Source organism: Emiliania huxleyi (genome assembly GCF_000372725.1).
Source record: "Emiliania huxleyi CCMP1516 unplaced genomic scaffold EMIHUscaffold_296, whole genome shotgun sequence".
In the NCBI taxonomy this organism is placed as follows: domain Eukaryota; phylum Haptophyta; order Isochrysidales; family Noelaerhabdaceae; genus Emiliania; species Emiliania huxleyi.
Window position 1 is genome coordinate 33269 of NW_005199803.1, and position 10394 is coordinate 43662.

The window sequence follows — 10394 nt, forward strand, 5'->3', positions numbered from 1 at the left end:
ACCTTGCCGCACATGATCACGCGGCCAGACACTCACGCACGCGCATCATGCTACTCCTCTCGCCCGATCATCAGGCGGTGTCGAAGCCCCAGCCGCTTGTGGGGGAGTCGTCGGAGGCATCAAGCGCGGTCGTGCCCAAAAGCCTATTTGACAGCACGCCCTCGCCGAAGGACCCGGGTTGCGTGATGAAACCTTTCGCCATGAGCGTCTTCAGGCAGGTCGCTGTCACCGGTGCCTTCAGGCAGAATTTGTCGAGCTTGCCCGAGGTGGGGTTGGCGGGGGGCTGGGAGGGGGCGGCGAGGGCGACCAGCCCGCGCAAGCTCGATTTCTCGCCGGACTCTCCCTCCCAGCCGGCTCGAGCTCGCCAGCGCCGGCGCAACGGATGGCAAAAGGCGGTACGATTTGGGCAACCAGCCGGCGCAAACGAGGACGAGAGGGAGTCCGGGGGGACGGGCCGGAGCAACTTCAACAAGTTCTCGAAGAGGGGCTCATTCGACGAAGAGATCGAACAAATTCGGTGCTCATCCTCCAGACCTCCACCTCCTCCTCCACCTCCGGGCCCCGTCTCCCGCCGCCTCCGGCGGATAGAGCTGTTTAACGTTGGGAGCTGATCAGTGTTGCTAGTGTTAACAGTAACAACAGAACAACAGTGGGGCTCCCCAACAACAGTAGCTAACGTTAGGCCAGCTGAACAACAATAAGGAAGGCCTACCAGTAACCCACGACGATCTCCAGCGTCCAGCATCATTGTCATGGGACGGCGACCGCCTCCACTGTGAACCACTTTTGATGCCTAATCTCAAAGTATAGCAGGGGGGGATACCCGTAGCCCCCAACGTGAACTGCCTGATCGACTCCCCGGCACACGGCGGAGGAAGAGGAAGACAGCACAACCCCAGGGCGGGAAGAGCACAATGCTCAGGGTGGGACAAAACACCGACAGACGAGAGAAGAGGCCACAAAACAGACAAGCAGAATGGCAAGAGAGAGACGCTCTGCAGGCGAGCGGAAGGGCCTCTTGGGCCCTCGCGTCTCTATTTCGACCTGCTTTCGACCACTCACAAATGTGTCGAAAGCAGGTCAACCTCCTTTGGTTTCCCACACTGACGCCACACGACGGGCGCTTCCTGAATGAGATAGTCTCTGCGAAAACACTGTTCCAGTGAATTCGCCCTAGAGGCCTCCGTGTGGACTCGCAGCTCCGGCTGGATGTCGGCGACCTAAAGCTCGGCGGCCGTCGCTTCGCGCCGGCCGACTCCCTGTCGTGTCGTAGTGCATCAGAGGAGAGAGGAGCGCCCCTTGGCTCTCACCGCACTCGCCGCTCTCGCAGGGCTCTAGGAGAGAGACATGAAAACCGCGAGGTCCCGCGTCCCGGGACACGCATCCAGCGTCTCTTGCCCCCTCTCCCGTCGAAAAAGTCTCTCTGTCTCTCGCCGTGACCGCCATGGCCCATGGGCCCATGTGCCGCCTCGCGGCGTCCCCAAAAAACTGTTCAGTTTTCAAAGGCAAAAACGCCGGCGTACGCCCTCCCCTCACACTGGCACTTCTCCCCTATTCCCAACTTTAGGTTGCGCACGTCTCCCAAGCGAGCTAGGATCTCCGCTTTTTCTCCCCTAGTCATCCGCCCGCGCCGCGCGCCTCTCTGGGCGTCTCAGTCAGTCAGTCAGTCTTACACACCTCCAAGCATGGAGGACGGGCCCACACGCACACACACGCTGCACACGATTGGCTCGGGAGCCGACACGAGGCACACTGGCCTCACCGGCCTTAGCACCGGGTCCGGACTGCTGGACACACAGCACGCAGCTCACAGGACAGCTCACGAGGTGGCGCTACATAATGGGGTTCTCAGGGACTGACAAGGCGAACTTGTACACGGTTGCGAGGATGAGCGCCGCCACCACACCCGCGTCAAGGAGGTCGTCCTTGGAGGCGTCCACCAGCCCCTCTGCCATCTCGCGATCCGCCTCGGTGATGCTGGCGTCATTGTCCGAGTCGATCTTGGCGAGGGAGAGGAGGAGCGCCGCCTGGCCGCAGCCGCCAAGCTCGCCCACCATGTCCTCCGAGGAGCTCTTCTCGAGGCACTCGCGCGCGTCCCTCGCCATCGCGGCGGCGCCACGCATGCGGCCCTTGGCAGCAGCGCCCTGGCTCTCCCACGGCTGCATGGTCAGCTCCGTGTCGAGGTAGTCCTTGCACTGCTTGCTGAGCGTGAGGTGCGAGTAGAGGAGGGCGAGGGCGCCACTCGCCAGGGGGAGGCTCGGCAGCAAGTCCCACCACGAGCCCGTGACTGCGCCCTCGCAGGAGAGGAGGAACAGCGAGCCGACGAGAGCCGTGTTTTGGCAAAACACGAGCACCGACTCGGCCTTGCTCGCGATGCCGACGTACCACAGCTGCGCGTCGAGCGATGGCATCCAGTAGGAGATCTGCGAGTACATGGCGAGGCTCATCACGAGCGTCACCGCGGCGGCCGCGGTCGCCGAGAAGTCGGCGAGGAAGGAGGAGAGATCCGCGAGTTTGAACTGCTGCGTGAGCGAGGAGGCGTCGTCGAGTACCTCCAGCTCGAGCCCCTCCAGCCCCTCCTCCAACTGCTTTAGCACATTCTCGTCTCCACCTCCGCCGCCGCCGCCGCCGCCGCCGCCGCCGCCGTGGCTGCGCATCAGCCGTGTGAGCGTCTCGTCCTCCGCGTAGGCAAACTCGTATATGAATGAGAGCACCAGCGCTGCCACGACGCCGGCGCCAAGCAGACGCATTTGGAAGGCGTCGACGAGCCGCCCCGCAGCCCGCCGGCCCTCGTCGCTGATGCCGCCGCCGCCACCGCGGTCCAGCTTCGCCAGCGAAAGCAGCAGGGCGGCCTGGCCGCAGCCCCCCAGTGCACCAACTGGGTCCTTCGTCGCGACCGTGCGCTTCAGGGTCGACTTTGCGTCCTCGCCCATAGCCGTCGCGCCCTTCCAGCGCCTCGCTGAGTCGCCCTGCTGCTCCCACGCTTTGCCAACCATCTCTGTACTCAGGTAGTCCTCGCAGCTGCGTGACAGATTGTACCGGATGTAGAGCATCGCGAGTCCGACCGCGAGGAGCGGCAAGAAGGGCAAAATGTCCCACGCCGACCGCGTCACAGCCACCTGGCACGCGAGCGAGAGCAGCGCGCTGAAGACAGTGACGTACGTTGCGAGGTCGACGGCCGCGCGGGCCCTGCTCGACGCGTTGACGTACCACAGCCGCGCCTCGAGCGAGGGCATCCACAGGGAGATCTGGGAGTACATGAGGGAGGACATGACGATAACAAGCACGCAGGTGAGCACGCACACAAAGTCGGCGACGCACGAGGTCAGGTCGGCCACCTCCTCAACGCCCCATTCGCGCGACGAGTGCAGCGCCGTCAGCGACGCGTCCTCTTCGTATGCCCATTGGAACATCGTTGCGAGCATCGCTGCCGCGACCACGCCTGAATTGAGTAGCGCCTCCTTGCTCGCGCTCACAAGCCGCTCCACCGCGTCCAGATCCTCTTCTGATACCTCGCCGTCACCGTCCGGGTCGAGCCTCGCGAGCGAGAGGAGAAGGCCAGTCTGGCCGCAGCCGCCGAGCTGGGCGACCGGGTTCTCGTCGCGCAGCGCCCGTGCGAGCGACGATCGCGCGTCCCTGGCCATGTTCCGCGTGCCCTCTTGGTGCCCGCCTGTCTGCCCTTCCCACGCCTTGGATTCAATCTCCGAGTCAAGATACGCTTGGCAGTCGCGAGCGAGCGTGCAGTCCATGTACGCGACCGCCGCGCCGGCGGCCAGCAGCGGCAGAAAAGGCAAGATGTCCCACGCCGACCGGGTCACTGCGCACTCGCATGCGAGCGCAAGCAGCCCACAGGCTAGCGTCACCAGCTTTGCCGCCTCGACCACCGCAAAGATGCGGCTCGACCTGCTAACGTACCACAATTGCGACTCGATGGAGGGCATCCAGACGGCGATGTGGAGATATAGGGTCGCGCAGATGAGGATCGTGACGCTGCAGGTGGCCACGCAGAGGAAATTGGCCAGCATGGACATCAGGTCGGCAATCTCACCCACTGTCCACGACGCGTCCGAGCCGTCGAGGCTGTGGAGCCGACTGAGTGTCTCGTCCTCTGCGTAGGCAAACTCATACAGCGCAGAGAGGACCAGGCCGGCCACCACGCCCGCGTTGAGCAGCTCGTCCTTGTATGCCTCAATCAGGCTGCTTGAAGCCTGCAGCTCCTCATTGGTCACCTTGCCATTGCCGTCAGCGTCAATGTGTGCGAGCGACAGCAGCAATGCGGCCTGGGAGCAGCCACCGAGGGCTGCGACGGGGTTGCTGGTCCCCGCGGCCTCCGAGAGCGTCTCTCGCGCGTCCTTCGACATCAGCGCGGCCCCCTCTCTCGCACCGCCTGCGGTCTTCATGATGCCCTGTCGGCGGACTGGTCGAGCCTATAGGCAGTGCCGAAACGGCGTTGCCCATCCGTGAAGTCTTTTACGCGTTTCTGATTAGGCGGAAGCAAATCAGGCGGTTCGTGTCGGGGGGAAGCAATATGCGAGCCGCGTGGCGCGGCGTCGCTCGGCGGTGGCGCTGACGGCAACGGAGGCGCGGGTTCATTCGGAATAACAGCGAGAAATGACGCGACCCCTCCCCCCCCTGCATGTCTGCACAGTCTGTCCCGTGCTTGCGCGCAGTCGGGTTCCGAACGCCGTCCCAAACCGTCCGCCCCTCGGCGCGCAGTGCAGCGATCGAGTAGTCTGCCGGCTCCGACTTGATCAGCCAGAATGCGGGGCCGGTGGACGTCGCCGTCAGAGCGCTGCTGCCCGCGCCGCCGCTCGTCCGTAGCGATGGCAGCAGTGAGAGCCCGCTTCGCCATCCCACCTCGTGGTTTTCTCGCTGCCCGGAGGCAATCGTCACAAGTGCTGCGCGAATGTAATTCTTTTCACTAGGATTTGGATTTTTTTTCAAGGCCCCCATCACACTCCATCACACTGGTGTGAATACGTCCCGAACCCATACTGTGACCTCGTAGCATATGTCCTCATAACGTCAAGCCTGCGGCTGCGCCCACCCCTCGATCTTCTTGGGCAGCAGCTGGTTGGACACGTCCTCTCCGTGGCCTAGGCAGCCGTCCTCGCCCTTGCCCCAGCTGCAGACAGCGCCGTCGCCGGTGAGGGCGAAGCTGTGGTAGAACCCAGCGGACACACCGACGACGCGCCGGCCAGCGAAGACCTCGACCTTCTTGGGCAGCAGCTGGCTCTGCTCGTCGCCGTGGCCCAGCCGGCCATAGGCTCCACCGCCCCAGCTCCAGACGGCGCCGTTGGCGGTGAGGGCGAGGCTGTGGTACTGTCCAGCCGACACAGCGACGACGCGCTGGCCAGTGACGGCCACGATCTTCTTCGGCAGCAGCTGGTTCTGCTGGTCGCCGTGGCCCAACCGGCCACAGGCTCCACCGCCCCAGCTCCAGAGGGCGCCGTCGGCGGTGATGGCGAAGCTGTACCCATCTCCAGCCGACACGGCGACGACGCGATGGCCAGCAAAGGCCTCGACCTTCTTCGGCCGGAGTTGGCGCTGCTGGTTGCCGTGGCCCAGCTTGCCGTAGTCTCCTGCGCCCCAGCTCCAGGCGGCGCCGTCGGCGGTGAGGGCGAGGCTGTGCGCGGTTCCAGCCGACACAGCGACGACACGCTGCCCACCAAAGGCCTCGACCTTCTTGGGCAGCAGCTGGGTCACCTGGTCGCCGTGGCCCAGCTTGCCAAAGACTCCATAGCCCCAGCTCCAGACAGCGCCGTCGGCGGTGATGGCGATGCTGTGGTACGCTCCAGCAGACACAGCGACGATGCGCTGGTCAGCAAAGGCCTCGATCTTCTTTGGCTCCAGCTGGTCCTGCTGGTCGCCGTGGCCCAGCTGGCCGAGGCCTCCATCGCCCCAGCTCCAGACAGAGCCGTCGGCGGCGAGGGCGAGGCTGTGGTACGCTCCAGCCGACACGCTCACAGCACGCTCGCCGCCCAGCGGAGAAGGGAGGCGGGTCGGCGTGTTGAGCCGCGTCACGCCCTCGCCGTGCCCGAGGAGCCCTGGAAGGTAGGACTGCGCCGAGCCGCACGACGAGAGCCGCCCCTCGCCGTCGATGAAGAGGCTGTGCCACTGGCCTGCTGCTGCCCTCGCCGGCGGGTTGGACTCGCGCAGCAAGGCCGAGTAGCACAGCCACCGCACGGCGCAGCCCTCGCCCTCTGGCTGCGCCGGCAGCTCGAAGCCGCGCTCTTGCGCCCACAAGCGGATGCCCTCCAGCGCAAGCGAGGCGTGGAAGAGCAGCGAGACGGCCGCGACGCGAGCGATGTCGGCGGGGTCGCAGCGGGAGATGACGCGCGCGAGGAGCTCAAGGGGCAGGTCGGTGAGGGGGCAGTGTGCGGCGGCGGCGGCGGCGGAGGCGAGGCGGCGCGAGCGGCGTTGTGGGGGCATCGCGAGAAAAGAATTTTGTGCGGAAAAAGAATGTGGAAGTTTTAGAGTACTGGCCATCCCACGCTTCGGGTGTGTATTTTCTTTCTTCCTTCTGCGCGCAACAAGGAAAAGAATTCCCGAGATAGGGCTGGCCGCTGGCGGCTAGCCCCTGAGGAGAGTGACCAGAGACACCTCACATGACCCCACACACGGTCTAGTCCGGCCTCGCGGTCGGCGGAGATTGCTAGAGGACGAGCAAGCCTGCTCTAGCCTCGCATATTACCTCCTGTCGTCTGTTGTGATGTTGTGCCCTTGTTTGTTTCTCTTGGCACCTTGGAGTGCTGGGGGGGGCGACAGGAGGAATGTGGCCCTGAGTTATGTGTACGCCAACTCAGGGTGTGTGGCAGCCAGCTGGCTGTGTGTCTTGTGAGCTTGTTTGTGTCTGTGTGTCGCTCGTGCGTGTCGTCATCATCTGTCTCGCGTCCACCCATACCGCGTTGGTGTCCAGTCCGAGCCTGGCTGTTCTTCACCTTTCTACCTACCTACCTGCGGTACGTAAGCGGGACTAGCACTAACACAGGAGAAGAAGAACACCGTCGCGCTTCTTGTTTCTTTCACTTTCTTTCTCTCCGGCCGCGGCGTGGCAAAGGCGTCGCCAGGCACTTCAGCGCGGCTCGACCCGAAGTACCGCTGCGAGAGGTGGTAGGTGGAGAGTGGCCGAGAGTGGCCGAGAGTGGCCGAGAGTGGCCGAGAGTGGCCGAGAGTGCCCGAGGTTGCCCGAGAGTGCCCGAGGTTGCCCGAGGGTGCCCGAGGGTGCCCGAGGTTGCCCCAGGTACCCCATATGCTACCAGGTCACCATATGCGAGCGTAGTTTATTTTTACTTATGATTAGGGACGGGCTTTCCGACATCGAGCGGCTGCGCGTCAACGGCTTGGCGTACCACGCGCGCCAGCGGGCGGAGAGGGAGGCGGCGGAGAGGGAGGCGGCGGAGAGGGAGGCGGCGGAGGGCAGGGCGGCGGAGGGGGGGGGGGAGGGCGGCGCCGGCGGCGCCGGCGGTGGAGACCCTTCCGACGACCTCAAGGCTTGGGCGGCGGAGGTGGCGGAGCGGAGAAGGAGGGAGACGAAGCTGCGGCCAGGCGAGTGAGCGTAACCCGCGTAAGGTGGCAGAGCGTTGCCGATGAGTGTATGAAGTTATGACGTCTGTTCTTCCTCGCTTTCTCTCTCTTCACTCTTGCAGTAAAAAAGTAAAAAGTAAAGTAATGTAAGGAAACCCTCGCATCTCTACAGCCGGACACGGAGGTGAGGAGCCCCGCGGCATTTTCAAAGTCCTCGAGAGTGCAAGGCCCACGCCCTTCTCATCACTGCCCCGGCGACCACGCCTCGATTTTCTTGGGGAGCAGCTGGTCCGACAGGTCCTCTCCGTGGCCTAGGCAGCCGCGTTCACCCTTGCCCCAGGAGAGGATAGCGCCATCGGCGGTGAGGGCGAAGCTGTGCACGAGTGCAGCAGACACAGCGACGACGCGCCGCCCCGCCAAGGCCTCGACCTTCTTCGGCAGCAGCTGTTCGTGCTGGTCGCCGTGGCCCAGCTCGCCAAAGGCTCCAGAGCCCCAGCTCCAGAGAGCGCCGTCGGCAGTGAGGGCGAGGCTGTGTTCGTTTCCAGCCGACACGGCGATGACGCGCTGGCCAGTGAAGGCCTCGACCTTCTTGGGCAGCAGCTGGTTCTGCCGGTCGCCGTGGCCCAGCTTGCCGTAACCTCCATCGCCCCAGCTCCAGACGGCGCCGTCGGCGGTGATGGCGAGGCTGTGCAGATCTCCAGCCGACACGGTGACGACGCGCTGGCCAGTCAAGGCCTCGACCTTCTTGGGGAGCAGCTGGTGCTGCTGGTCGCGGTGGCCCAACCTGCCAGCATATCCCCCGCCCCAGCTCCAGACGGCGCCGTCGGCGGTGATGGCGAGGCTGTGACTAGCTCCAGTCGAGACTGCGACGACGCGCTGGCCAGTCAAGGCCTCGATCTTCTTCGGCAGCAGCTGGCGCTGCTGGTCGCCGTGGCCCAACTTGCCCCCACCTCCATGGCCCCAGCTCCAGACGGCGCCCTCGGCGGTGATGGCGAGGCTGTGGAACCTTCCGGCCGACACAGCGACGACGCGCTGCCCTGCAAAGGCCTCGATCTTCTTGGGCTGCCACTGATCCTCATGGTCGCCGTGGCCCAGCTGGACATCTCCAGCTCCCCAGCTCCAAACACTGCCGTCGGCGGCGAGGGCCAGGCAGTGGAAATCTCCAGCCGCCACACTCATGGCGCGCTCACCGCCCAGCGTCGACGGGAGGCGGGTCGGCGTGTTGAGCCGCGGCACGCCCTCGCCGTGGCCGAGGAGCCATGAATATTCCTCCTCGTCGTCCTCGTCGTCCTCCTCGCCCTCCGTTGCCTCATTGCCGCACGACGAGAGTCGCCCCTCGCCGTCGATGAAGAGGCTGTGCCAAGAGCCTGCCGCCGCCCTCGCCGGCGGGTTGGACTCGCACAGCAGCGCCATAAAGCACAGCCACCGCACGGGGCAGCCCTCACCCTCTGGCAGCGCCGGCAGCTCGAAGCCGCGCTCTTGCGCCCACAAGCGGATGGCCTCCAGCGCAAGCGAGGCGTGGAAGAGCAGCGAGACGGCCGCGACGCGAGCGATGTCGGCGGGGTCGCAGCGAGAGATGGCGCGCACGAGGAGCTCCGTGGGAAGGTCGAGGAAGTGGGCGGGCGGCGGCGTTACTGGCGAGGGAGCGGCGGTGGAGGCGGCGGCGAGGCGGCGCGAGCGGCGGCGCGGAGGGGTGGACATCGCGAGAAAAAGAAAAACATCGAGCCGGGGCTAGGGCTCTCTTGCCCGCAACCCGATCCCGATCATCCGGCCCGCTGGGTGCGCTTCTTAGCTCCCCGGCCCTGGATGTGAGGCTGCCAACTGAATATATTCAAGGGTAGTCTTCTGATAAACGCAGTATGGAAGATACAAAGAGACGGAGGAGCAACGAGCGCCCTGGCGTGAGCCAAAGACACTCCCTCCGTAGACACTGATCACACACGGGTGGGACAGGGTGGGTCACAACGAAGCACGAGAGCGTGCACGACAGAGCGACGGCGCAGCGCACTGCCGTCCAGTCGGCGAAGGGACGGCTGCTGCGCAAAGTGATCAGTTCTAATGAATGTACCGGGGCCCAACGGATAGATGAATCCGGGGCACCCTCCGCTCGAATCCCTGGCCAGGGGTTCGAGGTGGCCCCCACCCTGGGGCCTCCCATCAAAGCACAAAGGGACTGCTGCAGAAGACGCCCAATCTTGCACAAGTGCAAGAACCATACGTGTTCTGATACACGCAGTATGGAAGATACAAAGAGACGGAGGAGCAACGAGCGCCCTGGCGTGAGCCAAAGACACTCCCAACTGCGCTCCGTCACCGGTGTCGCGGTCTCCCCCACTTAGGACGATCTGCGGGGGGGAGTCGCGCCGCCGGCATGTGTCTGTGCAACTGTGTTTTGCCTTGTCCCGTTTGATGGAGCAAAGTCACGGGCCGCCCGCGCTTGAAGGCGGTCGCGCCAGGCGCGGGCGGCACTAGTTGCCGGCGATCCGCTTGGGCAGCGCCCGCGCTTGCCTCTGACTAGGTCTCCATAGGTCGCGCGGCCCGAATGCTCGAATTGAACGTCTCGCAAGCTGGCGTCGCTCGCATAACTGTGGCAGGGCGATCCTCCCTTCGGTGGAAGGGAGATCTCTAGCCTCCTAACGAGGTTGCCCTCCGCCTGGCTGTTTGGCGACAGCGATTAACACCTCCGCAGTTGCGTGGGTCCGCGCCACAGGTAGAGACGTTGAGCTTGACAAAGTCTTGGTAGTTGTTTCGGGCCATCAGTCCGACAGGAGAGGGCCAGCGGTCGCCTCCTCGAGCTGCCCATGCCTTCGCCGGTTTGGAGTATCGTCGCCGCCACTTGGCGCGGAGCCGGCCGCGATGGCGCGCCC